We start from the raw sequence: 27,685 nt of genomic DNA, 5'->3' as shown, positions 1-27,685 counted from the left end.
AAACCGCCCTTTGAACTATGTTAAATTAAATTAGATCGTGTAAAAAGGAAATTGGATATATTTTTTCCGAACTGTATTTCATTAAAATCGTGTAAAAACTGAACCAGCTATATATATTGCTATCCCAATTTTATTTAAATTATTTAATATCATCGAAAAACAAGTTTGTACGATTATAAATTCTAAAATTGTATCATAAAATTTACATAGAGGCTTAAAATCAGATCGATAATTATGAAATATCAGTTGTAAAAATTGGTATCATCGAACGAAAACATGTCGTTAGAAATTTACGCCATCGAAACAAGATTTACCAGTGAATTCGTTGCTTTATTGGATATTTATTATGTGGTGTACAGGGTATCTGCGTTATATTCCGATGGTTTTTCAATCCAGTGATTTATACTAGGAAACTCCTAACGGTTCTATGTTAGATATATAGTAAGTAAGATACACCGAGTGGACAGACACGTCTCGCTTCAATTTAGCTTTAAACGCGATTAGAAATCGATAGAGAGGCCAGTTGACTTATCTCGAGGATCGTTCTAGGGTGTTGCAGAAGTGGTTGCTTTGTACAGGCCCTGTAATTTATCTTTGTGTCCGTCGATAGTTCTCGTCCAACTCTATGCTGTAAACTGTATTTAAACTTCAATATATTAAACAATGAATTTCTTTAATTTTTTCACTGTTAAAATGATTTAAATAAAATTATTTTATGATAATTTTTATGTTTCAATTTCATTTGCGAGATATCCTTTGAACTCTTGTTTCCAAATTTGTTTAGTAAGTTAGTTGTTTTATACAAATTATCTTTATACATTCTAGTAAAGCATTGACCTTTATCTATGTTCTGGCGTCGATATTCTACTTAAGCACCACGCGAACCATAAAAACGCAAACGATACACGTAAATGAAAGAAGGGAAAGGACAGCTTAGTCTTTTTCCATCATTCTCATAGCATTTGCATAACCATAACACGTCAACATTGTATACTAAAAGATGTAGTCACGCAACTCGACGCTACCTCAAGGCTAGAATTATCTTTGCACGATTTAACAAGCAGTAACCTGATTTCAAAACATAGATTTTACTTTGTCGGTGTGCATTAACTTGCTGTTTCGTAGAATAAACTCCAAAATAATTTGTCGCTTTTCTTGAAAATCTTGTCTGAATTGTATCATTTTTTAATCACCTCTTTAATTTAGATACATTTATGTTACTCTAGTAATTCTCTCTAATAAGTCACCTACCCCTTGCTTTTTGCGCGTGGTTCGCGTCAACAATGGTGTATCCGGGACAGCTGTGGTCGAAGTACATCATTGTCTTAGGGTGTGTAAACTCGTGTGGTCGCGGTCTGATGTTACGTGATACGAGCTGTGCGGTACATTGACCACTCGTGCAGTACGAAGTACTGGGCAACGCGTTTCCAGTTTGGTAGCCTGTATACTGACTTAAGTTCACTTCAATAGAGCGTGTGCTGCAATATTCGTTTTCTGTTGACACCGCCGCGCCGATGTCCTCGATATGCAATCGTGTTTGTTAATATTAACACATTCGAGAGCGACGGCATGGCATATATATTATATGGTATTCCGCTATAATGACCCACGACAACACATACATGTCATCAGTATTTTTAATCGATACTCGGACAATTACAAGTATAAATAACGTTTATATCTATTATATACATGTTACACCTATAATTTTCTCATGCATGAAATAAATATCATTTTGCCTGTTTATCTTCCTAAAATTTTAAGTAAAACGCGAATGACATACATTTGTTTTTATATAAAAATTGTCGAAAACGTCTTTTTTTCTACTTTTACATCCATAGTTTCACTTATTTTTTAATTAAAATTGCAGAAAAGTTTTCAGTCATTCGACAGAGTTTTGTTCAAAATCATCGTTCAGAGTCACTCTCGAACGTGTTAAGGGAAGTTCACATCATTAACAAATTATAGGCTGAAGGGACTATATATGTTGCAATTTGAATAAGCTATGGAGAACGGACGATTTGAAGCAGACGATAATGTACGAAGCGCGTATTAAGATAATTTTATAGGGATGTTTAAGAATGACCGAGAATTATTAGTTATGATTTGGTTCGATTTGAATAATTGTTAGGTTTGAAAAGTGCGATAAAGTATTCAGAAGGTTGGACTGGCATTTAACGTTCCTTCGATTGCGAATTGAATTATAAGTGCGCCTTTCCTCTGTCATCCCAACTTGAACAGTGTTTGTACCCGAGAAGTCTGCTTGTATGCTGACTTTAACCTCCCAATTCTCATAACTTCGTTTATGAAGCAACATGGAGAATTTTGCTAATTTCTATGTGTATTACTCGTCAAATATTCTATACGCTCCTCAATCCTTTCCCTTCATAAGCAAGAAGAACATTCTGAAATAATCCACAACGGATTAACGTTACATTCGTGCACAAACGCATTCCCCTTTCAACACAATAAACATCGTGTTCTATTCAAACGCTCATAGCATCTCGACATAAATTTACAACCGCGAGGCCGCGGTAAATGTTAAAAGCCCGAACCGCCCTGTCCTTACAAGAATCGAACCGAACAATTAACCGTTCGTAGAGGTAACAACGCGTTGCTGCGTTGTGTAAACGCCTTTATTCCGCAGTCGTAGTAGACGCATTGGCTACCATCGGCGCATTCTCTCGGAGCGACATATTTATGAGCACTTCGTCAAGGTTCGAGTTTTCCTAGACCGGTCCTTCTTCCACCTCGTGAGCCATCCTCGTCACGTGCTCCTTCCTGACAATCATCGGCCGATCCTTCTTCATTTATCCGCAGTGTTGCTGCTGGCCCAGGACAAAGCGCGAACTGCGCATCTCCTAGGAATTCACCTGGAAAGTAAAGGTTACACCGGCAGCAAATTGTCGTTGATTAATCGCGCGTTTCGCGTGAAAGGTGTTTTGTCGTGACCGGACGCGAGCTTTCATGCACCGGTCTCTGGGGTGGAGAGAGGTCGCCTTCGAGAAGATGATGAACGGGGAAGAGCATCGTGTCAATACGATGTAATAGAAAACAAGTATTGTCTTCTGACGTCTAGCGATATTTTTAGTCGTGTAATGTGTCGCGTATGGAATAAATGATCAGGGGATTGCATTGTACAGACTGTATTATGCAATTGTAGTTTTTAAATTGTTGAGGATATTACGACGAATTCCATCAGGTACTGGCGAAATCAAACGATTTCATATAACACATCGTGTGAAGCATAAACTGTTTTTGGATTCCATATAATCAGAAAATAAACATTAATTATTCTAGATGCAAGAATTTGTTAACGCTCCTACGTTTGAATGAATAGCTCAAATGATAACTTATTGTACGAAACGTGCTATTTAATAAAATGAAAGTTAAAATACACATACTGTAGCTAGTATTTTACGGAGGAAACATATTTCGAGTTACCTGTTTCTTTCATTTTGAGGACAATCGAATTAGGGAAAAAGGTATCTGGTGCAACAGAATTAACTTCATTATTTCTCATAAATCCTAACATATACTTTTGTCCGCTACATTAAATTAGTCAAAGCCACATGTATATTAACTTGCATTCAATATCTTCCATTGAAAAAGCCCAATTTCATAATTTCGAAGACTTTAAATCCTGTAAAACCCTTTTCTTTCGCCATCATCAACAATACACGCTGTCTTCATTCGTATACCATAATCCTCCTTGCCATCCACCCAACATCTAGCATCACCTTTAGCATCACCACGAACGCGCGCGAAAGAGTGCTTCACCTTTAAACCTCTCAGATTAGCGATTCCCGGCTTCGAGCCTTGGCTCTTTTAATAGGTTGTACGTCTTCGTAAGCGTAGAATTACGCGGATTATTGCCGAGGCTAATGTCAGGTGTGAATGTCAGGCGAAACGCACGAAAGCCAATGGCACGGCTTTTCCACCGCAAGAGCGCGCCTCGTATAGAATCAGGGGGAAGCCACGCGCTGTGCCACGTGCGTGCAATTACGCCGTGAAACCCATATGATTTAATCGTTCGTGTGCACGCGTGTCGTTACGAACGATTCGTTCGTGTCACTACAATTTTTAGTCAGTTAAATCGGAGCTCCTTAGATCTCTCTCATTTCACATGGAAACTGCTCGTGTCTCTTGAGTTGTTAATAGAGCATGCGCTTATAAACAGGCCTTGCGGGAAGTTTTTGGATCAATCAGCATTAATATATCCTAGGTTTGCGATTTGAAATTGAAATAAAAATAAAGATTTGAAATACAGAATCACTTTAATTATTTTAGTTGAAGAGAGAGAGAGAGAGAGAAAATTTGAGTATTCTGAAAAAGGGGTTTGTAGGTCTATGGCGAATAATAAGTATATAAGTACCGAGTGTACTTTTTAATCGAGTAGTTAAGTTATTATAAAATTTTCAATTATTTCATAAATATAAAACGAACGAAGTTCTTTAAAAGCTATTATAATTATCATTGCAAACGTAGCTATTAACTATAATTAAAACCTGCGACGCAATTCACTCAATTCATCACCTTGTCCTATAGATGTTTTTCTCAGAATGTTTCTCGGTTATAAATTTCCTCATGCGTAGCATTTGAAGAGGATTTTTATTTTGTTACGTATATAATTTATAGTTGTTCAAGATTTTCGTAACTTTCCTACTTTCCATATCGTTTCAGTTTTTTATCTCTCTCTTCCATGGTAAAATTACTCTTTCCTATGATCAGATACTTGTAATTTTCTTTAATTATTGCCTATGCTCTGCTCCACGGTAACTTCCTGCGACGACAGAAGATGATGACATAACTGTACTCGTCGAGTCGTGCAGATAGTCACTTGTCCACACAGTTGCCTGTTTCTGTTTTTGTTGTTCGGAAAGGGTACGCATAACCGTGCGTGATCATAATTTCGGTGTAAACTGGATACAAGCGCAGGAAGTATCTGCCTCCGAGTTCTGCTATTAATGGTAATTCGTTTGTCTGATCAGATTTCTCCTGTTGCTTCGATGTTACTTAAACCTGTTAATGCGAATCAAAATTTTTATAAATCGTATATGAACAAAAAATACAGTTTTGAATTTAGCTAATGCTTTTATAGCTTTTAGTTCAAAGACCAAATTATTGATCTTAATCTACGTAAACATTTTTTGTTAATGGTATCTTTCAAGTAGTTAGTATATTATGGAGACATGTTCAGATAGCTCTATTTCTTAAAATTCTTTCATGAAAGCTATTGTTCAATTTTTTAAATAAAAGTAAGCAGTTTAACTGTTTCACTCTGTATCTTACATATTGCATTGAAAAATGTTATTAAGTAATTAAATGATAAATATATTTTTGTCCGCATAAAGATGTAGTATCGGGGAAAAGGGCCTAAGAAATATCTAGCGAACCATAAACAATGTCCGGGGAGCCGAGGCGCTGATGGGCCCATCAATGTGTCGTCGGTCCTTCAAGTGAATAGTTTCGTAGAAAAGGTCTACGTGGCCTTGGCCACAAGCGGTCGCGGAACACGTGCGTGGTGAGTCTACGGAAAGACAAAAGATATGCGAGAGCAGTTGTTAGTTGAGAGGTCGAAAGGAATCAATCGAGAAGTCAGAGAGTGCGAGTTGCGTTGCCGATATAGTGTGGTCCGCCTGAGAGATAACGTTGGATTCGTTGTGGCGAGAGTTGCTTAGATTGTAGCGTGTTATTGCGATTAGTTCATATTAAACTACCATCGTTTTCCTGTCTATACCTGTACAATCCATTCATTGTAAATAAATTACAAATATCAGGATATAATAACAATATATTCCATTGACGATATTACGAAGATATGTACAAAAAGTAACAATAATTTAATATATTCCATTATATTATTTGGATAGCTTAGTCCTTAAAAATCTTTTTAATAACAAAAGTTTTGGAAAGTTCACATAAAAATTACTGTAATTTAATATTTCACAAGCAAGAATATCTTTGTATATTGTAATAATCATCCTCTTGAGACAACCTGCATTCCCAATAACAGGTCAGAGATCACCTTCCAGTACCAGTCCTTGATCCCGTTCTCGCGATACGATCGATTAACGAGCATCCGCATTTTTGCCGCACGCATTCCCGTGTACTTCGCTCTCTCGTGCGATCCGTGGTTGCATAACGCTCGATGAAATACGTAATAATCTTTGCTGCATGACGCGAGTCGATCGAGTGTCGAGCGTATCACGGAATACGTAGATACTTATATCCCTTTCGATTCGTATGCAGACGGTCTCGTCATCGATAGTTAGGCATTTTCATTGCTCGTCAAAGAATAGAGAAAGAGCGGAATCCACTTCCAGGCTCGGAGGCGCGCGTGAGTGCCCACGCCCTTCCGACACAATGATTTCCTATCGGACATGCAAACTCTGACTTACGTGTCAGTCGATGGATAGGTTTCCGCAATAAGGAAGCGAACGTTATGATCGATCTTTCAGCCCCGACAATGCACGCGGATTATGTCTGATGACCGTCCCTTCCCTTCTTTCTCTCTTCTCTTCTCCTATGTTTCTTCTTTCTCTCGCAATCAGTCAGGTTCAACCGACTGGAACTATGTACAGAAAAATAGTAGAAAAAAAGTATTCCGTTGAAATACTCTATCGAATACGTTAGTCGTTTTGATAAAGTATCTACATTAGATGATTATATTCGAGATTAATCGTGTATAACACTCTGGTTTCCTGCCGATACGCTCCGATGATACCGCGAGCAAAGTCTCGTTTCGTTTCTCTCCGCTTCGAGAACGGTTAGGATACGTCTTACTGTATTTATTTCCCCCTTCTGTTACCCGAGCATCTCGTCCGTTACCGTGGGAGAAAGAGCCTGGAATTATGTAAAACGAAAAATCACTAGAAAACATAATCGATATAGGAGATAGCGAAAGTCCCTCGTTTAATCAACCGCGCCATCTCGGTTTGCTCTTGCGTCCAGAGGGCGCGAGTGGACTGGATGCGATTGCGCCTGCACGGGCTATAAGAATCCGGGGAATTTTTGGCGTGTTCCGAAATATTTGGCACGCTTGTCGCAGCAGGTGCCTGTTATCGAGATCGTGCTTGATAAATCGATAATCTTGCGGAACCACAACTTGACAGCGGCTCTGGTCCCCGGTTGGGCGTGTAGGTACAGTTATCGGACGAGGGATTCACCCGGAGGATGTGCTTCCTTGACGTACATTACATACGTGCACCGCACCGTGGACAAGAGTTACGTCAAGTGCATACGTTCAGGAAGAGTCGCGGTCACGGTGGTTACGTAACAGAAAAGAGAGGAAAGAAACTGCGGAGAGGAGAACGAGGGAGAAGTTAGCGGAAAAACGCGTGCATCGCATTATGTAGCGAGAAACGCGTATCGCCGCCGCGGGAACGTAATCGTACGTGCACGTTGATTCGCGTAAAGGACACGCTCGCGTGTATATGGAGATGTGCACCGTACATGGGATGACACAGTGCACGTGTATCGCGCTACAGAACGGTGTGTGCATGCGCATGCACGCGTGCACGCTTCTCGACACAACACGTGCGCGTAACGTGAGAACTTTGTCTTCTTTTCGATCTCACCTCCCGTTTTAGTCGCTATTTCCTTGGGTGGACACGGTCCCGTGCCATGTAACAGGACTTTCGGGGACCGCGGCTATTTATGACAGTCCCCTGTAATGTGTTGCATAAAATGAAACGGAATTTCCACGGGATTTGGTGTCGTTCCTATGGCATACCCGCCAGTATCCTACACGTATATGGGGGTAATTGTTTTTATGTGAATTATGGGCTAGTATATAGGAACTGGAGAGAAGAATTGGTTAGATGTTGGGAAAGATGTATGGTCCGTGTCCTTATTGGGATGAAGTCGGATGAAAATAGTTTTTGTATAAATCATTTCTCTATATATAGTTTGATGCTTTATACAATTTTATAAATGCAAGTTTTCATGAACATTCTTGGTAGTATTTATAAGTTAGTTGTGCATATAAATGTATAAGTATATTACTTATTTGCATATTTGTACAATTTAGCGTATACGCATAATTCTTAAGTGATCGTTGTAGGCCTGATATAGTTTCTACAAATAATTAAGAAGAATGTATTCATTTAAAACATTACAAAGTATTGTAGGATGGAAAATACGAGATGAAAATTTAATTTTGGAGAGAAAAGTGAAAAGTGTTGTAAAGAGAAACACTACTGTCAAAAAATTATTTGTACGATGGTAATAAAAATGTTTGAATTAAAAGCGCAGGAGTGTTGCAGCATTCGTGATAATTTATCTATTATTTCAGTTTGAAGTCGATTGTATAGTTATAGAAATAAAATTAAATTTTTTGAGTTCGCCATTTATAATCATCCATCTGCACAGATATCCGCACAGATGTTGTAACTGTTCAAATTCCTAGATTTTGCACTACGATCTCCAACATTTCTTTCTTCTTTGTGCGTCTGTCTTGACGCCGAGTCGTCACTTCCGGTGACGTGAATTAAAACGGTACTGGTCCAAAGCATGAAAGTCGGACACAACCGAATCTTATTGTTAGCTCGTGACTATTGCATGATACAATATCCTGTTCGTGTACTCATTTGTGTTTTATTCAAGAAGACAATCGGTCAAGGCGCCATTTTGGGAGAGTTTTGAACAAAAGAGTAATTTCGCAAGAAACGATAGAGGTAGGTACTTAATCATTTTAAAGCTGTAGAATTTTCTCAGCAAATAATTTCTCTAAAATAAAAATAACGCATATCATCTCATATATTTTACAACTTATTTTTAAAATACTTGCACATTTGTCAGCATACCTTTTCCTTTCAAAATACTAATCTATATAAATATCTTGTCTATATCCTTTTTGTACAATTTCTTGTGTGTATAGTTGCATTCTGTTGTTATCGATCGTACCGTCAAGATACCGATATCGATCGTCTAGACTTCTAGACGATCATACATAACTAGTGCAGTTGGCAATGCATTAAAACCTTAGAACGCAATCTCGTTCCTCCTGGTAGACCAGACATGCTCAAGCAAGCTTTCCTCTAACAAATATTCCGATCATTTATTCCTGTTCCGCGTACCGTCGTTCGGTCCCATTACAATTTCATGGTTTTAAGACAAATGGAGATATTTAGGTCGTTCACCACGTAGGTATAGCGAACAGGATGCATCGGTCGAATGTATTCGTTCAGAACGCGAACGAAGAAGTAGCCGCCTAAAGGTTTGGTTAACGCGACCGTTCCGTCAAGGACAAGGTGGAAATGAGGTAGTTTGTATTCTTCGACAATCTCGTGCATGCGTCAGCTACCCTTTTTCGAAACAAAACGTTGAAAAGCATCAACCTCCAGCCTCTGTTCTGCCTCCTTCTCTTCCCTCAAATATTTCTTCTGTAGTTCTCTCTCTTTATCATTCTTTGTTCTTTTATTCTTGCGTCGACTCTCGTGATATCCGTTTTACCTGATTCACGATGAAAGGGGTGAATTGTTTATAGGACAGTAGGAATTCAAATTCCAGAGTGTCCGAGTTCCGAAGTCGAAAACAACATGAATAACATACTCGCTAGAGTTAGATATTTTGCTCGTAAATAAAGTATAGTTAGGCCTTTTTATAAATGCTCTTTGAAAATTGATTATAGATTATAGCATGGATTTTAGCTCAATAATAGTCTTCATAATAAAATATAATAATATTATAATATATAGTCAGTATATATAGTTAATATAGTTATAAGTTATAATATAAAATATATAATGGTAAGATAATCTAATAGTTTCCAGTTAAAGTTTGACCTGAGTACAAATATTACCTATTATACGACTCTGTAATAGTCGTCGTAACCAAAACGTATGTATCTGAATATGTGATTCATCCTTTCAAAACCAAAGAAGCTTAAACTTTCTTTTACAATATACATCATCGATACAACGATAAATATCCCAAAGGCAGAGCAACTCTCTCTTTCAACCGTGTCTCTCAAACAACTCTCTTCATCACTTCCCTTCAGGCTACTCCGCTACTTTTAAATTAAAGGTATTTCGGTGGAAAATAAGATCGAAGTCGTGTAGTACATTAACAGCAGACTTTTACGAGGTCCTCGCGACCTGTTGCCACTCGGAGTAATTTTTCTTGTTAGCGTCGAAAGGTCTATCGCGACACAATGTCCAAATGGCCCTCTTCGTCGTTGTCGTGGCCGTCGATGGCTTACGTAATTTTTTGTTCAACACGCTAACACTGCGGCTTAATATCGAGCAGCTTGTTCATGCGCCGACGCACCGGAAATGTTGTAACGTGGGATGACGCCAATGGATAACCTTGTTGCCATCATTATGCGGTGACTCGAGATGGCTGCGCGCTGTTTGCTTACCGTCTCTCATTGTGCATCGTTGCTAGCTCTGAATGGAAGGCAGTTTAAATAATGCTCGAGCCGTCGCACGTCTAACCATTAATCATCCGCCGGAAGAATTGCTCGAGGATTTGTTTATAATTATGTTGCTGAGCATCGGTAACTTGACGTTGTTTGGCTGTGAATTGTCGAGCGTGTTTGATCGGTTCTTGTTGAGTTAGAAGAAAGATCCTAGGTTTTTAGCGAGAGACACGAGGAAATGTGTTTTGCGACGGTGGCTAATGAAAACTTATACAAATTGAGAATGACTTCGATACAAATTTTTGCTAGAAAAAGTAAATGACAATCGCGTATCTTGTAAAAATATGTTATTCCTAGTTGTTAGTATAGGTGCTAATAGCAGTCTGCTTCTATACAAGTGTGAAATTATAACGCACAACTACCGTTATTTTGCTTAATTCCAAGTATCTACGATATTTATTCTATTTGACATAAAATTGCGCAAGAGTAGCGTAATCTGTAACTTGTCGATACCATTGGTCGACTAGTTGTAAATTACCGCGCAGAAGAGTTCAGGAAGCGTAGCAGGGAGCAAATAAAAGTAGTGTACAAATCTTCAAATCGATCAGTCAGGTAAAGGAATGTGGCGCCGTTCAGAATCCAGAGTGCTGGATATTTAATTACCATGGCGATACACATTCCGTCACGAACGATCGGATTTCATTTAGAGGAGTTACGTTAACTGTTGCAAAGGTGCGCGCACGTGTGTGTAGGCGTTATCGATCAAGCCCTCCGGGTGTCGGTGCTTTTTGCGTCGGCTATTACTCCGACCGTATTTCATTCGACGTATTTGCGGTTGTCGTTGATAAACGATACAGTTGTATTAACCCCCTTAAAGTACGACGAGTCTCGAGCTTCTCGTCGTTGCTCGATGCAGCGGTGTTAATAACTGGTTGCACCATCGCGGCGTGGCCGCGGACGCGTAACTATTGCGTAACGCAGAAACGAAAGCGGCCGATATTGGCAAAGGCAGCGCCTGATAGCCTTTGTAATTCCAGGGGTACGAGCATTTTTATTACACCCCTGTTGCGTTCGTAGAGTTTCAAGCACCGTTACAGAAGTTGATTATTATTTACGCAAGTCGGGTATTGGTTCATTCAAATTGTGCGGTAAATATAGCGGTAGATATATATGAATTGGCTGTTGCATCATGGAAAATAGTGGACAGGTATTCGAAATTGCAACGGCGAAATTTGTTATTGCTAATTTATTTTGGTTTCGCTGATTTGAGAATGGAGTGTTGGTGAAGTTTACTTAATCTTTTCACAGTGTAGCCCAGGAGAGATTCGGCTAAGCCGATAAATACATATGTAATACTATAAACTTCACATCTTAAATGTCATCATAATGCAATTACTAATGTTTATTTCTCATAAAAAGTCGCAAAAGTATAAAAGTTGTTGTATCCGATTGCACGATAATGTATTAACTGTAATAACATGGTATTAAAAAGTTGACAAGTTGTAAGTTACAGGACTCCTGTTGCATAAACAGTTTTTGTAAGTTCACAATTTCATGCTAAATAAGGCGATGAGATGACGAACGTCATTCGTGAAATTTAACTGTAGACTTTTATACGTCCGTTATGCATGCGAGTGTATTAGCACTGATAACTTGTAACTTGTCGCTTACAAAACTTCGCTAATAATCGTGCACTAATAATAATTGTACAAGGAAGGCTCTGATAAAGAATATATCGAAAGAACCGAGATAGCTATAGAATGACATAAATTCCATAAATTTTTTACGAAATCTAATTAATTGTAACTGCAAATCCATGTAACTTCTGCGATATGTAAGTTCCCGTATCAGACACGCAGCATCTCTAAATAACCGTGACTTCAACAGGATAGTCTATTCATGTTCCTCTCTGTTCAATGACTCGCCCAAGTCAGGCATCTGCGGTCCCAATTTAGAACAGTACCTGTCGCAACGGGGAGTGATCGAATCTAATCAAGTGGGCAGAATCTATGGTGTCGTACGGTGACGCACAATAGATCAGTATATGTCGTGGTCGGTATCCACTCGACTATAGACCGTACAATAATAATTCTGCCGACACACCTGACCCTCGTTAATGCGTTGCTCAATCTCTTCACCGTACGGCGAAACCCTTCACCTACTTCACCTCCCGACCTACACAACGCTCCTAGCCGTCTCTTTGTGCGTAGTGATTTTTCGTTGGAACAATATTGCTTATAGAAAATGCTTACTATGTAGGTGTTTTCATTCGTATTGTCAATGGAAAGTCGGAAGAAAATACTCACGAAAGCAATAAATAAGTCTAGATTCTTTAAGCAATGATCGATGTGTGCTTATATGAATTTCAAGTAAAACGAATACATGTTCGATCGGTTCGAACGAAAGATATACTTATATTGTCTGTCGAAGTTTTGTCGCTATTGAAACTCCATTTTCTTCCCCCCCCCCCCCGATTATCGAATCTATAATATTCCGTGACGGAGAAAATAAATCTGACATATCCAGACCAGGTTGATGGAATTCTACTTTTCTGGTATGCGTTTGAACACGTTCAATATACTACTTCGTAGGAATGCGAAGTCAATGAATATATAGTTGGAAATGAAAATTGAATTGCTTGGTGCAAGATTCGAAATACTTCGATGAAACGTTACAAGTTTTTCTCTACGCGAAATCTTTATTGTATCAAATTGACGCGTGTTTTCCTTACGAACCTAAACAGACTACCGTTATTTATCTTCTTACGCTTATCGCTTGTATACTAATCCTGATAAATACATGAAATATCAACGATATTTAAGTACCCATCATCCTCGTGGGTACAAACACATCGAAGACTACCTACGGTTATCTTTTTCTCGTAATTCTGAGCGCCTGTAAATATCCTGACAACATTTCAGGCATACTGTCCGTGTCTAATACGCGTTGTACGAGACGCGATGCACACGGTGCAATTATAGTTTAACTTAACGCACGGACGATCGTACGCACACTCGCGCGTCGGATTAAACACGCATTCTGCTCGGTACGGAATGTCCACATCGAAAACACGTATCTGCACGGATTAGAGACTGCGAAACGAACTGCTCTTGTCACCTCGAAACGTTTTACACTGAAACACGTAAGTCGAAGGTGGATATCTCATTACGACCGATGTCGTTTCCACCTGCATTTTCTCCTACTCCTTTTTCAGCATATTCGTTGACCAACGCGAATCTCGTGCATTTCCAAAGAAATAGGAAGACGATTTAAAACACTCACATTCAAAAGCTTGGAATATCTTTTACTTTTTGGACGAAACAAATTTGTTCGTATACTTTTCTGAAAAATGAGAATATTACATATTGGAGCTTCAGGTAATTCCTGAACCTTTTCGAGTGTGAGTTATAAACTTTATTCAAACACCTTGCAATAATACAATGAAATCAAATATACACTATTCTGTTCAATAATCTTCTACTATCTGTTGCGTAATGCTATTATTCCATCCGTGTAGAATTTCTATTGTTCCTGAAGAAAAACGTGACCTGAGAAAGGTTTGAAACTTATCCGACAATCCGATATATAAATGTAACTTTCATTTTTAAATACAAGGTGTCTCGACAATCATTGCCAGTTGATTACAATATAGTATATTCTTACAATTTTCTTTTCGAAAACTTATCTACCGTGGGAAATCAAATGTATTTACTATATATATACACACCCGTTATATTTTACTGTTACTATTATTACTCGCGAGTTATTCGTTAGAAACTTAAAAAATAATTCGCGTTCAACGATTCCTTCGTTATGCAAATTAGTGTTGGGTTACCGCGCGTTAGGCGATCGTATTATCAGGGGATATCGAGTTTGCTTGCAGAAAGCGCGCGCGCCTTTGAATAACCGTACCAGTACATTCTAACGGTACGGGTAACAATAATAATAAGCCTGTTTTATCGCGTCTCCGTGTTTTATCCTGTGGCGATGAATTCGGAACGCGGATGGTGTCATCCAACGCGAATCGGTTGAAGCGTGTAGGCTGAGGAAAAATCGGAAAATTATACATTCTCCCGTTCGCGTATAAGGACGGTGAGAGGATCTTGAGAATCAGGTCACGAGGGTTTGCGAGTTGATGGCTAAACTATTTATGTGTATTACACTTCATCAATAGTGTCACGGGGAGGTTCACCTTTGCTCGATGCCCGCACCTCGTATCGTAACGGAGACAAGAGACTATCATTTTATATTTATCGTTGGCCGTATGATAATAGAAAAATGACGATATTAGGATCCCTTTGTATAGTGATTTACTAACTAATAATACGAGTGGATATTACGAGCTGTAAGTTACAACAAGCTATAAGTAGAATTTTGAAGTTATAGATTAAATCACTATTATTCTTAGCATATTTTACCAAAATATGTTCATAGCAATATGTTTGGTGTAGATAAGATTCTTGTAAAAGTTCCGTTTAAAATGTAAAGGTACTTCGTTTAAGGTCAATTGTGGTCTGTTTGAGCCGTTTTAGGATCGGTGTTCCCATTCTTAGAAGGAAATTCTGACTTTCGTCCGCATTTAGAAAGAATGAACGATGCAGTGTTTTTCAAAGTTCTTGTCATATTTGGAACAATAATACCTTGTGCGATCCACATGTTGTAACTATTTCCATTTACAAACCAGACAGTAATTCGTGTAACACATTCGCGTTAGTCAATATTCTTCGAATTCAATGCGTTTATACGATTATCGTTTTTTCCATGTATCCTTGTTGTAACCAATTCGTGTTATAATGAAGAAGCGAAATTATATTTACGAAATTTTAATAAACTACTGAATAAACAAAATACGAATCACTCGTAAAAAGTATATATCGTATGAAAATTCATTAAATCCAAATTTTGAAGGAACGTTAGAAGATGCGTATTACGGATAGCTCCTCGTTAAAGGAAAGCAAGAAAACGGAAATAAGTACTCGATTTTTCTGTCGACTTGTACCCGCATTGCTATCGAGCAACGTCACTCGATGATACATATCTGCTGAAGTATTATATCATGCAACTTTTCAGAACAGTGCGTCATTCCAGTTTCGTTGGAACAATCGTATTGTTTTCACCTGTACATTGCAGCAATCTTTCCAACGTACAATGCGAATGTTCCGCATAATCCACGATACTTGGCTTGTATCTCTTACCTTTAATTGCCTCTATCGAGCGACTGAAATTTCTATAAAAATCTTTATCGTGGATTTTCAGTATGGTGGCATGATGGCGTTGGCCGAGCTTACGAAATGGAACTCGGTTTCATAGGAGGAATCACGTTATTTTTCGCGCAAGGAAAACTAAGAACCGTATCTTTGGATCGATCGTAAGTGTTACGAATGAATGTTGAAAGTATAATAGCGCAATATTCGCATTGAGCGTCGGGCATGCGAAACGTCGGCCCCTTTTGTCCCGTGTAATCGAGAAGAAGGTGGCCCGATTTCTCTGAGTCACTTGTGAAAAAGCGAATTCCTCGGCAATGGTGTTATTCGTTCGAGAAAACTTGCTATTCAGAGATTTATGGGGTACTTACAAGCGGAGCGTGACGTTTCACGAGAATTGGCAAACAGTTCGAGGGAACTACGTGCTTTTTGACTAAATGAGAGACCGAAGCTTCCAGAAGTTCTTGATGGACGGGTATTGCACGGGTTACTTAGAAATTATAACGCTTTCTAGAGAGTATTGTGATTTTCCTGTTCTTTTAGGAAAAGGGATATTTATCGAAGATTTGAACATTCTTTATTATGGAATGGGAAATAGAAAGTGAATTTTAAGTAGCTTGTGATTAAAATGTAACGAGCGAATCATAAGAGACAGGATTCAAAAAAATTGCATAAGATTGAGAAACAATCTACCAAGTTTGTAACAAAAGTTCATTAACGACATTATCGAAATTATGAACGGTAGTAGTAAGTCAAACAACATACCCTGCTACAATCTGTAGCTTTTCTATCTCTTACGATTAAATTAAAGCGTATTACAATTTTCAAACAGTCCAAACTATACCGATATAGCTAATTTTATACGACATTAAATAACAGATACACCGTGAAATTAAACAATTTCTCAACATGCGCATCGCAAATTCTTATAAGTGAAAATTTGCATAATTTAAGCTGTGTCATTTTATTTAAGTTGTTAAGTTAAGTTAAGTAGCATCATTAAGCAAGGGACGAGCTAAGAAGTAGAGAATTTTTCTCGATAGCGATGCTGGCTTCGAAGGTCGAGGTTCACAGAACGTCTTCCATCTCATCTCAATGAGAATCGGAAACGACGAAGAATTAACAAAAAATTGAACGAAAGAAATAAATTAAAAGAATCGTATGTAAAACGTATAAGAAGTTATATAAAAAAGGAAATTGAAGGTGGAAACAGAAATACGCAGGAAGAGCAGAGAATGGCAAAAATGAGCATAAATAATGGAGAAAACGGACAAAAAGAAATTCAATGGATAATTTTAAACGAAGGTTAACGTTGATGATACTTAAGAGGTAGCTGCTTTCAATTCCTGTTACATTAGCATCGCAACAAGTGGGAGAATTCTAGCCAGCGGCAGATTCGGTAGCACACGATTTTCGGACGGCTACTGTTTACAATTCCGCGTAATAATGAATGTGCAAGGTGAAACGCGGAGGAAGATGATAAAAGAAAGGATAGACGCGACCTCAAAACGAAGGTCAGGGCGTGTGTGTGAACACGTAATGCGAACCGTGTTCGTGCTGCACCCGTTTCCTTCGTGTCTGCACCGAAGGCCGCGTCTTGGACGATACGCTTTGCCAATATTTAATCCAATGAGAAATGATGGAGGAAGATGAGGAAATGGCGTAGAAAAAGATTAAATACGTAGTTACTTTGATTTAGTAGATATTTATGATTATCATTGGAATTTTGAATAAAATTTATTACTGTAATTTCCTTTCCTCTTTCGCCAAGGATAACTTCGATAAATAGATTTCATTGTTAGTGAGATTTAGTATAGTAATAATGGTTGGAATAGAGGTAGTGAAATTAATAATTAACATAATAATTAACATAACTAGTATTTCAGTATTTTAATTAGTATTGCTGTACTTACAAAAATCACTGAAAAAGAGGTGTCAACACGTATTGCTAAATCAAAAAATAACTATTTAAATACTTTAAGATTCTATAATAGACCGAGTCTTTATTCTAGAAGGCATTTTAATAAAAAATGTCTACAGAAAATATTGCAAAAAATTTCAAGAAAGGTGCGAGAAGACGTATGATAATATTTGACATTTATCGATTAGGCTATTCGAAGGTTAGCAAGAAAGCGTTAAAGGAATTGTTAATTAGCGGCTTAAGATGTTAAAAAAGACTTATGTTCTCGAAGGCTTCTTCTTGAAATTGTTAATTGAGATTCTGCGCTGTATACAATGCACACGTAGAATGAAAATCAACGAACGTTAATGAAGGAAGCTTATAAAGCACTAAATTGGAATACTAAACGATCTTTTTTATCAAGTTAACGGAAAAATAAACTATACGAAGAAATATCGAAAAGATAACGAAATTTTCAATATTAAAATAAATTTGTGCCAAGATTAAAACGTAGCCAAATTTTATACGATTGTACGACACGATATATATATAATAAATCATATAACAATCTGAAAAGTATGTATTAGCAAAATCAGATCAATCGAAAAATACTGCTTAAAAATTCCTTAGAAGGAAATCATTTTTAACGAGACAAGATTCTATTATAGTTATTCAATTGTCGATCGACACGGTGATCAATCACAACGTCAATCAATTATTGACTGACAATAGCGATTTCATCGATGGTAGAACATAATGTTAAGCTCTAACAAGCGCGGATTTCAATTAACCGGACGTATTGTTGGATACCATTCAAACGCCCAAAGTTGCTTCTCCGTTATGACGGTTCGAATAAATTTCTCTTGTGATAAACCTCATTGAACGGAACATCAGCACATTCAAAGCCTACGTTTGTTACGATCAGACGTATTGTTCGTATCAACTACACCGCCAGACGTTGCTCAAATATCACGAATAAAATATAAGAAAGAGATATCGTATCTACTAGGAGAAAAGTATTCAAGTCGAAATTAATTCGAAGAACATATCCCGTTACGCAAAGTTTAAAACTTTTATACAAGCTGCAAATTAGATCTAAAAATTAGTTGCGATATGTATTTAATTACGAAATTGCGACTATATTAACTTTTTAAATATTTTTCTTTTAGTTTTCGTTCATTTCAGTTTTAATTCGCATCAAATTTAAAAGCAGGTAGACCTCTCTGTTTGTAAAACAATATTTTCCCAATTTTGTTTGAAATCACAGAACAGTTCGTTTCGTATTAAGCAATCGAAAGTAAAATCGTTATACCAAATGCTGCAGCAGATATACTGTTATTTAATCTGTTACGCAATTTTATGAAACATAATAAATAATACTCAGTTTACGCTAGTGACGTATGGATTAAAGTTTGTTGAAAAGCACTTACTTAAACGCTAACAAGTACGATACATGGCAGAACTCTCTAAAATTCCAAAAGTTTCTCTGCAAAAATGTTTCATTTAGTTCGTCGTAAGTGAATACATTCCAATTAACCGCTCTAATAAACTCTTTACTCCTATGTGACGACTCTTGTGACTCAGATTCAGTTCCATTAACTCGAGGCTTCCCTTCAATCCAGACACATCGTTTCCGTCAATCATGGTCTGGGAGTCGCGAATAAAGAGAAAGAAAGAGGTACAGCCGGCAGGAAGACGTATATTTAACCTTCTGGGTTAAAGTCAGTCTGGATCGAGCGCGTGTCCCTGATTACGGTGCAGCGACGTGGCTCGTCCTGATGCCGCATGCCGGCGGTTCGCCGGTTTCACGGAATGCGGCATGCAGCGTCTAGGAAGTCTCTAGGCTTCGTTGTGCTTTCTAGACGAGAAAGCGGCCTGTGTCGTCCCACGATTCCACGGAATCTTCTCGGAAACCGTTCTTAGATCAAGCAACGAGCGGCCCCGTGTTGCTCAAACGGACGATTTCATCCGGAAGAGGTGTCTAACTGGGCTACAGAAAGCGTTTCTTCCTCTTTTACCTCTGTTCAGTGACTAAGACTTCCTGTCCCATCTTTGTTTATCGGTGCGGGTTGAGTCGATGGATCAAGGATTACGAAAGAGGACGTTTGTCGAGGATTGATTAAACTATTTTCGGACGTAATTGGTTTTAAAGTGTATTTCTCTTAGCTGAAATTAATATCGGTCTGGCTCGGTCCGGTTGAAATCTGCCATTATAGTTTGCGAGAGTTCATTTTGTTTATTAGTTAATGTTCATCGTGTGAGTTTGAGTTCGGAGGAATTTGAACGTTCTTTTTTACGTTTGAATCATTAGGGGAACGGTCTTTGTAAAAAAATACATTAGAGAGGATCAACATTTCTAGCGTTAAAATTGATTTTTGTTACTTGATTGTGGTTATGGTGTTGGATCGTAAAGAATTGGCGAGAAATGAATACGTATAAAGTTACTTATCAAGTCCAAAGAATGGAAGAAATATCTTCTTGTTAGACATCAAAGCTATTTTCTCTTTCTCAATCTTCTCATTCTTCCTTAATTATTTGATTTATCAGCAATTCACGAATATTTGATTCAAATCGCACGACTAACGATCCAAATCAAATTTTCTAAGAACAACATCACACTTGCATTTACTACAAATATTTTCCTCGATGTAAGCTATACTTTGTCTTTTCAAACTATTCAATATCAGCCTGAAACTTGAAAGACAGCTTCTTCGGCGTGCAAGACATTATTTCCACAAAACCCAATCGACACGCTAAACGTCTTTCGTAACTGAAAGATTTACGGTTCCATCACGTGGACCTATCCTCCAAGTTTCCTTGACATCTTAATCCTCTTCGAAACTATATTCGATACATCGTGTCCTTCGATACCGTGCAATTTTTGCTATTTTCTGTAGGCGAAAATAACAGGGATTATTCAAATGTTCGGCAGGAAGTCTCTCGGGATGAGCACGCTAACAAGCAAGATAATTAGCGGCCGATCGCGTTAAGCCGGATTAGGGATTAAGATTGCTTTCGGTTGTTCCATGGAACGCGCGTCCAAGGGATTATTAAATGGTACCTATCGTCTATCGTCAGATTTATAGGTCCACGTCGTTAATTCGGTAAATTATGAAACCGCTTCTGAAAGAAGGGAGCCAGCTTTCAGGGAGCGTTCTACTTCTTCCTTTCGGAAATGATTCATGAGTTTCTCGCTGAAAAGGCGTTCTTCGGGACCTTTTGGGACATGTTCATCCCAGGCCCCGGGGATGTATCTCGTTTCGCGGTTGGATTTACAATTACCGCGACTGAAATGACTTTAATCGGGCTGGTTGCACGCGTCAGTCCCGGCACAGAGAGATTTACGAATCGCCGGTACACGGGGAATTTTAGGAAACGATTAAGACGATCGGATGGTCGGAGTTAATGGTGATTGATGATTGCGTTTAGGGCGCTAACTCTATGGCTCGACCTAACGAGCCGCCCTCCTCCCCTCTTCGTGCCCGCCGGCGAACAAGCTGACTCACCAAATTGTCAGTTATCGTCTGCTAAACAATCAAATGATCGGCCATTGATTGTTATTTAGACATCGTCATCCTCGTTATCGATGATTGTACGATGAGTGAACGAGACCATAGGAATTTTTCAATTTACGTATGTCGACAGGCTTGCGAGAATTTTATTTGAAATAGGAATGACAAATAACTATTTCAAATAATAAAGCCCATCAACCACCGTTTTATTAGCTTTCATCCGCTCTAATCTAATATTCAGTTCATTTTTGAAAAATATTTCTTTACCACGCAAAATATCAAATATTAAATCTATATTTCGACGAATTAGATTTTCACTATTTCATTAGCACAATCAATACCACAGTTTGCAAGCAATATTCTATTCATATTTTATGTTCAAGTTCTTGGTGATACGAATCCATAAAAAAGATCGTCGAATCTTCTGACCCTTCCATACCAAAACATCTCCCCATTCTGTTTAATCCAATCTAAAGCCTCGAACCAAAGTCACGATCATTATTTGTCAGAATCGTGAAATCGGTATTAAAAGTATTATTAAATCCGTTGGGATGGTCGTCAATCTTTCACCGGCTGAAAGCCAGCAATCTTAGTCGCCATTCAATTAAACGTTTCCTCAAATCCATTATCAATGATACGCTAATAACGACGCAATTTATAACCGCAATTTCTCTCGATCGGCTATGGACCAATCAGCTAATACTTGGCGTAGAGCCGCTCTCGCCGCGGCTGTTCTCTTTACACGGTCTCTTGACTCGTAACGACGTTCCGCACGATCTAACGAGGGGCCAAATATCCGAGGGGACGTTACGCCCTGGCCCTAGACAAAAAAGGGCCCCGAAAACCGCAGCCCGGTATTGGCCGGCCGGCCTCAACGTCTGAGTTCCCTAATCTAGACACGGGACCAAGGGATCTTAAGTGGCGGCATAGGTGTATAATAGGGTTTGTGTCTGGCCCTTCGGGCTACTCTCTGAGTAGAATCTTCGAGCTTTACCTGCTCAAGGTTATTCGCGGATATTCCTCCCTATACTGTTTCACTGTTCGCTGTTTCTTTGTCACTTGAGCGGAAATCTGAAATAAAGGTTTGAAGCACATCCGAGCCGTTCGGTAGCTAACTCCACTCGTTGAAATTTCTGATATTTTAATGTCAAAACACTTGGTTACCATTATTTTATATAAGTAGTGTTTTATGAAGTTTTGACAAATGAACAGTTCAATTGGCACATTTTGCAAAAGAATGGTTTTGAAGTTACGCTTTATATAAATTGTGATGAATTTCTCCTGTGCCTTAAACCCTTACTCCATCGAAAGAACCAACAGAGTAGCTAGTGGCCGCTATTTTTATCTAATTTTATCTCGGTATTTTCGCATTAAAATCGAACGAAGTAATGACTGTGCTTCACATCTCTCTCCTATAAATTTTAAACATCCAACGTGCTTCTTGTGTTCAATGTTACATCGCCTGCTGACGAAATATCTGTAACCTGTGTGTTTTAAAACGAGGAACTGTAAAACCAGACTTTACTGTCAATTTAAATTTCACTGAAATGTGTTTATTGATTTTTATTTCGTGTCTGTAAAGTGTCTGTAAAACGTAGAAAGTGTTTGTAGATGTAATCGAAATAGGAAATCAGACTTTGTATAATATATTTTATTCTATTTTACATAGAGATGGAAAAAGGTTTATTGGCATTTATCGAGCTTGAAAAATATCTAAACTCTAATTGAAATAGATAGTGAAATATTATCGTACTCCGCTCTTTACAAGGACGAAGAGAAATTTATTTATGGGAGTTTGGAACTTATTTTTCCTTGCACACAAAGGAATACAACGTATACAACGAAAATTCTTAGCCACTGCTTCTGCCAGCGAATACCATCTAATGGATTCCACGCTGGTTAAATGTGAGCCTTTCGGGGCTGCATCCCGAGAGCCGGCGAATTGGTTGCATGCTCGTTTCGAATCCAGCATCGTTCGCTAGACTGTGTTAGAGAATAGACTTAGGCGAGTTGGGGCTCGTTTAAAAATTCGTTCTGAACTGGACCGCCGTAATGCATCATTCTTGGACGGGCAAGTCGACTGTTAATTGAATCCTGGACGGATTTATGCGAACCGTAAATATGGCAGGTTAATCACACGGTGCTTAACGCATTACGCGTGAAAAGTCCTAAAGATGTACATTCGCGATAGTATTAACATGTAAATTTCTCCCTGGAGGAACCAGTTCGACATAATCGTAGGCAAGAGTAAAATATCGATCCTTCTTAATTGTAGTTCATCGTTGGAAAACAAGTGTTTGATAATTAAATTAAAGTGGTGCACGAAGCTTCTCGAGTTGTTCAGAAATCTCGAATCCAATAGCTTTGGATAACAAGTATGATTTGAGAGTGACTGTCAGACTTGTAACAAGAATAATATTTTAGGTAACAACTGGTATGAATAATTAAGAAGATATTTTTCTGTTTGTTTTTTTTTATCAAAGCAGTTTGAGTTTTTACGATCTTTTTTATGGGGTCAGAGAAACAGGTTTACCGAATAATTAACGAGTATTATAATGGTCTGCAGTGTGTATATGTTGTTATAATAGCTCCGTTTCGTATTATCTTTTTTTCAATCGATGTCGAGTATTTTTTTGGTTACAGCAATTTTTTAAACAACAATTTTGAGTATAAGAATCAATAAATTAAAATCGATACATAAAAGAAAAGTCTTTAATAGAGGGTACTATTTTAAATTATTTAATAAGGTACATACTTTGTATATGTTCGAATCATTTCTTAAATTTATTAAACAACCAACAAAATCAATAGAATGTTTGCAATTAGTTTTTACATTTTATAAAAGAAATAAATATAAATGTATTTCGCAACAAATCATATCGTCATAACAAAAGAAACCCTTTAAAAGAAACTATGCAGCATCAAAAAAGTCAAAGCATCTCGCAGTAGCTTAGTCAACATAAGGCCGACGAGCGATCAATTTTCTCGTCGTTCTTCTTACTCGAACATTCTTCTCGATCTAATCCTTTACCAAATCCTTCAGAACACGTGTATCCACATATTTATTCCTCTCTAATACGATCCTCAATAAAACACTAACAAGTCCGTGCAACAGATATCTGTCCCATAAATTCTGGACCGCAAAAAGCATCGACGCGTTTAGGAACCAGTATATCCAATTCCCCACAAACCTTGGAGTTTCTATAGCGAAGAGAACGGTACAGTATGTCGAAGGAAGATTTAAACAATTAAAAAATATGATATAAACAACATAGAATCAACATAGAATTTATACATTTTGGTAAATGTCACACGTAAGTTTGAAGTTGTATTTTGCCCTCAAATTAATTGCAAATTTTTGTTTCCTTATTGTTTCGATAATCGATTATAGAACAGATTAATAGTGGGGATTATAAAAATTAATTCTCAAACTGATCGATTGAAATGTTGATAACTGGTCAATTACAGAACAGATTAATTAATAGCTGGTATATTGTTTAGTATATTGGTCAAACGTTAAACATTTTCTTCCATAATCACAGTGCCACAAAACAGAATTTAAAATCGCAAAAAATTGCAGTTAACGCAATATCGACTCATAATTGGATAGAAATACTGAACTAGAAAATGCTATAAATTATTGGGACAATTGGTGGCATAAAAAATATTTATTTCTCATTAATATTCTTTCAATTTGATCGAATTAGTTAGGAAATAATTTATTAAGAAACCTGGCTATGTATCGTTTTATATGCTAGCATCTAAAGAAAGAAAAAAGAAGATCCGGCAGCCGCGTTAAGACAACTTGGTGTAAAAGAATATAATGACCAGAAGTTACTTCGATTGTTAGAAGTTTTTTACGACTTTCTAAAAGTCTGCTACTATCGTTCATCAGTATGCATAGTGAAATAAGAACGATAGATCGATATAGTTACCGGATCGTGCCGCAGGAGGCATCTCTTCTTATTATTTGCTTAAGTCTGGTTCACAGGAAGCATCTCGTAAATTTGAGCCTGGTCGCTCTTTAAATAATCCTGTCACTGTTGCACAATAAACAAAGTTAGTTGCGTCTCTGCATGAAGTACAGGATTTCGATCAGGTTGAAATAGTAATCTATAAAAGCATCTTAAAAAGACTGCTGGTCTGTTCCAGATCCAACGAATAAGGTGTCTGTGTGTTTCGACATTGTAAGAAATTGTTATACGTTAACAGCTTTGGAAAAGAAAATTCCACACCTTTAGCAGAGTAATGACGAAATAAAGTTTGTGACATGGCAGTGCATATGGAGTTTGTTGAAGAATGATATGAGCTATAATGGAGGCAAGAAGAAGAAACAAATTATTTATTACTAAAATAATCTATTAGTTATATTTAGTGGTAAACTTTGATAGATTTTACTTTGTCTAATATTCTTTCACGATAAGATAATGCGAATGAAATAACACATTCATAGTAAAATAATGAGAAAATAACAGCTATGAGAAGCACTCAACTTATACTAATATTTTAGTAATTTAGTATTTTAGAAGTTTATAATATTTTAGTAATTAATAAACTTTGCTATTAGAAGTTGCTCGCATATTTCAATTTCATTAAAAAGAAAAAAGGAAAGATATTGAAAGTTTTGAGCTATGATTTCCTAGCTTCATTTTCTCTCTTCATACAATTTTATTGTACGACCAGACACCCTTGAACGATTAATTTGCTCGACATATAAAAACCACCTTGTATATAGGAACGCAATTGGATCTATCCAAGGATGAACCTCTAAGATCGAAAATAGGGCAAGGAATCGTTAAATTGGCTATCGTGGTGGCTGGACGTAAGATCATTAGAGATTCGGGCGGGCGAAGGGGTTAGAGATGAGTCTGGTAGATACGACGAATCCGGACCAACCTATACATCAACGTGGTGACCAATTAGAAGCGGCGTTCCTTCGTTTCGCGGACGACAAAGGTTGTCTAACGAAAAGAACTACCGAAAACGAGGAAGAGGTCCTCGAGGTAGAAGAAACCCAGATGAATTCTATTGTTGCGATGGGACAAAGGAGATCAAAGGGCGCTGATCGAAAAAGCGATCTCGTTTCGATCAAAGTTTCGGTAGGAGGATTCGCGTACGAGATCGTTGATCCGTTGACTCGTACCGATGCGAAAAGATTGAATTTCCTTGTTTGACAATTGATATTTATAAAATGGTAGCAATTGCTTCTTTCTGTTCGAACATGGACGAACAAATTATATTAATAGATCATAACCACAGGTATTAGGTTCTCTGATTGAATTTCCGTACAGTGGTGAATAAATCTTATCACCGTCAAAATCGGTAACAAATCACACCACCCGATCGCACGGATTTTATGGATAACAATTAGGATCTAATATTCCGGCATATGATATCAGGGAGGAAACAATGGCTAAGCCCACATACTCGAGAAGACGAAAGACAATAACACGTTATAGCGACAGTGAATCGACACCTGACACTTGTTACGTTGGCGGCGAGAAACAATAGAGTTTGAGTGTACCTTTACGAAGGACAAGTATCAATGACGACTTATACTTGTCGATCACTTTTAAGGTCGAAGTTAACGTCAATCAGCTATTTGAGATGAGAAAACGAAAAAAGATTGACGTTAAATTACCTGTACCATTCGATGTAAATTTAATGTCATTACTAGCACTAGGTGGAGAATCAAATGAATGTAATAATCATTTAATATAATAATCATTTCTATTTCAATTCTATCGAAACACTGCCTTTCCCAAATATATTATCCATCAAAATATTCGAATTAAATGTTCCGGAGTATTTGACAAAATCGAAGATTTATCATCTTTCTTTTGTTCATAGAATTAAAAATATTTCATCGTTATTTCCTAACAGTTTGTGTAACTTAACATTACTTAAAAACTAAACAATATTCAAATATCTTGACGTATCTTGAAAAATGAGAAAATGTTAGATGTATCATTCTAATTAGGAAAGTTAGAATATTTCAATCGACGCTACAAAAATCATAATAATAGGATGCTATTTGAACCGAAAAACGCGATAAACCATTCGTTCCTCTATCGAGATTCACAAGAGTCGGTCTCTCGATTCGAGAATATTTCGATTCCAATATAGCAATCAACACTTGGAAAAATCACAGTAATAAAAAACTACGTGAACCATATAATCTGATAGATTCCAAACCGTCCATTCATCCATCAAGACTCGCAAGAATCAATCTCTCGATTTACCTGGAGAAAGGAATCTCCGGCGGAGTGAAACGTTGGTCGATTCCGTGACACGTTCGACCACAAAAACGTGCGAGCCAGAGCATCATCCGTACGAGTGAATTCACCTGCGGGGCGAGACCGGTTGGGCAGCGCGAGTTTTCCCTCATGCGATGCGATGCTCGCGTCTAGCTGCGTGCACGCACTCCGCACTCGTGCCACGACGAAGCGCGTGCGCGCACAGTGCGCGTCAATGTGCGCGTAAATGTCCGTTCGCCAGTGTGCGGTCTACGGTGGCCTTGGCTCAATGTCGCATACTTGGCGGGCTAGACCGCGACGCAACGTGCGCGTGTTGCACGCACCCTTCACACGCATTGACCTTTACGCGCGCGTGTGCACGTTGCCTTTTGTCGCGTGCGTAATAGCCGCGCGTTGGGATGCCACGCTGGTGCACTAGGGTCACGAGGTCAGTAAACACGCATCGAGCA

The 27,685-nt window shown here is 38.0% G+C and overlaps 1 protein-coding gene and 1 long non-coding RNA gene across 3 annotated transcripts in view; both read right to left on the bottom strand.

Annotated features, from left to right (window-relative positions):
• LOC122568269 overlaps window positions 1-27,685 on the bottom strand; it is a 292,044-nt gene that overhangs the window by 38,941 nt on the left and 225,418 nt on the right. The gene's annotated exons all lie outside the window — the stretch shown is intronic.
• LOC122568274 lies at window positions 310-27,685 on the bottom strand. 2 transcript variants are annotated; one of them, XR_006317034.1, is made up of 2 exons: window positions 27,222-27,685; window positions 310-2,873 (listed from the first exon to the last, which is right to left on the bottom strand). It is a non-coding gene; the product is annotated as an uncharacterized LOC122568274 (long non-coding RNA). The 2 variants fall into 2 exon arrangements; XR_006317033.1 differs by lacking the exon at window positions 27,222-27,685 and adding an exon at window positions 3,445-4,053.

This window comes from Bombus pyrosoma, linkage group LG6 (assembly GCF_014825855.1).
Source record: "Bombus pyrosoma isolate SC7728 linkage group LG6, ASM1482585v1, whole genome shotgun sequence".
NCBI lineage: Eukaryota > Metazoa > Arthropoda > Insecta > Hymenoptera > Apidae > Bombus > Bombus pyrosoma.
Note: the sequence above shows the minus strand (reverse complement) of the source record. Positions and strands in the feature narration are given on the sequence as shown.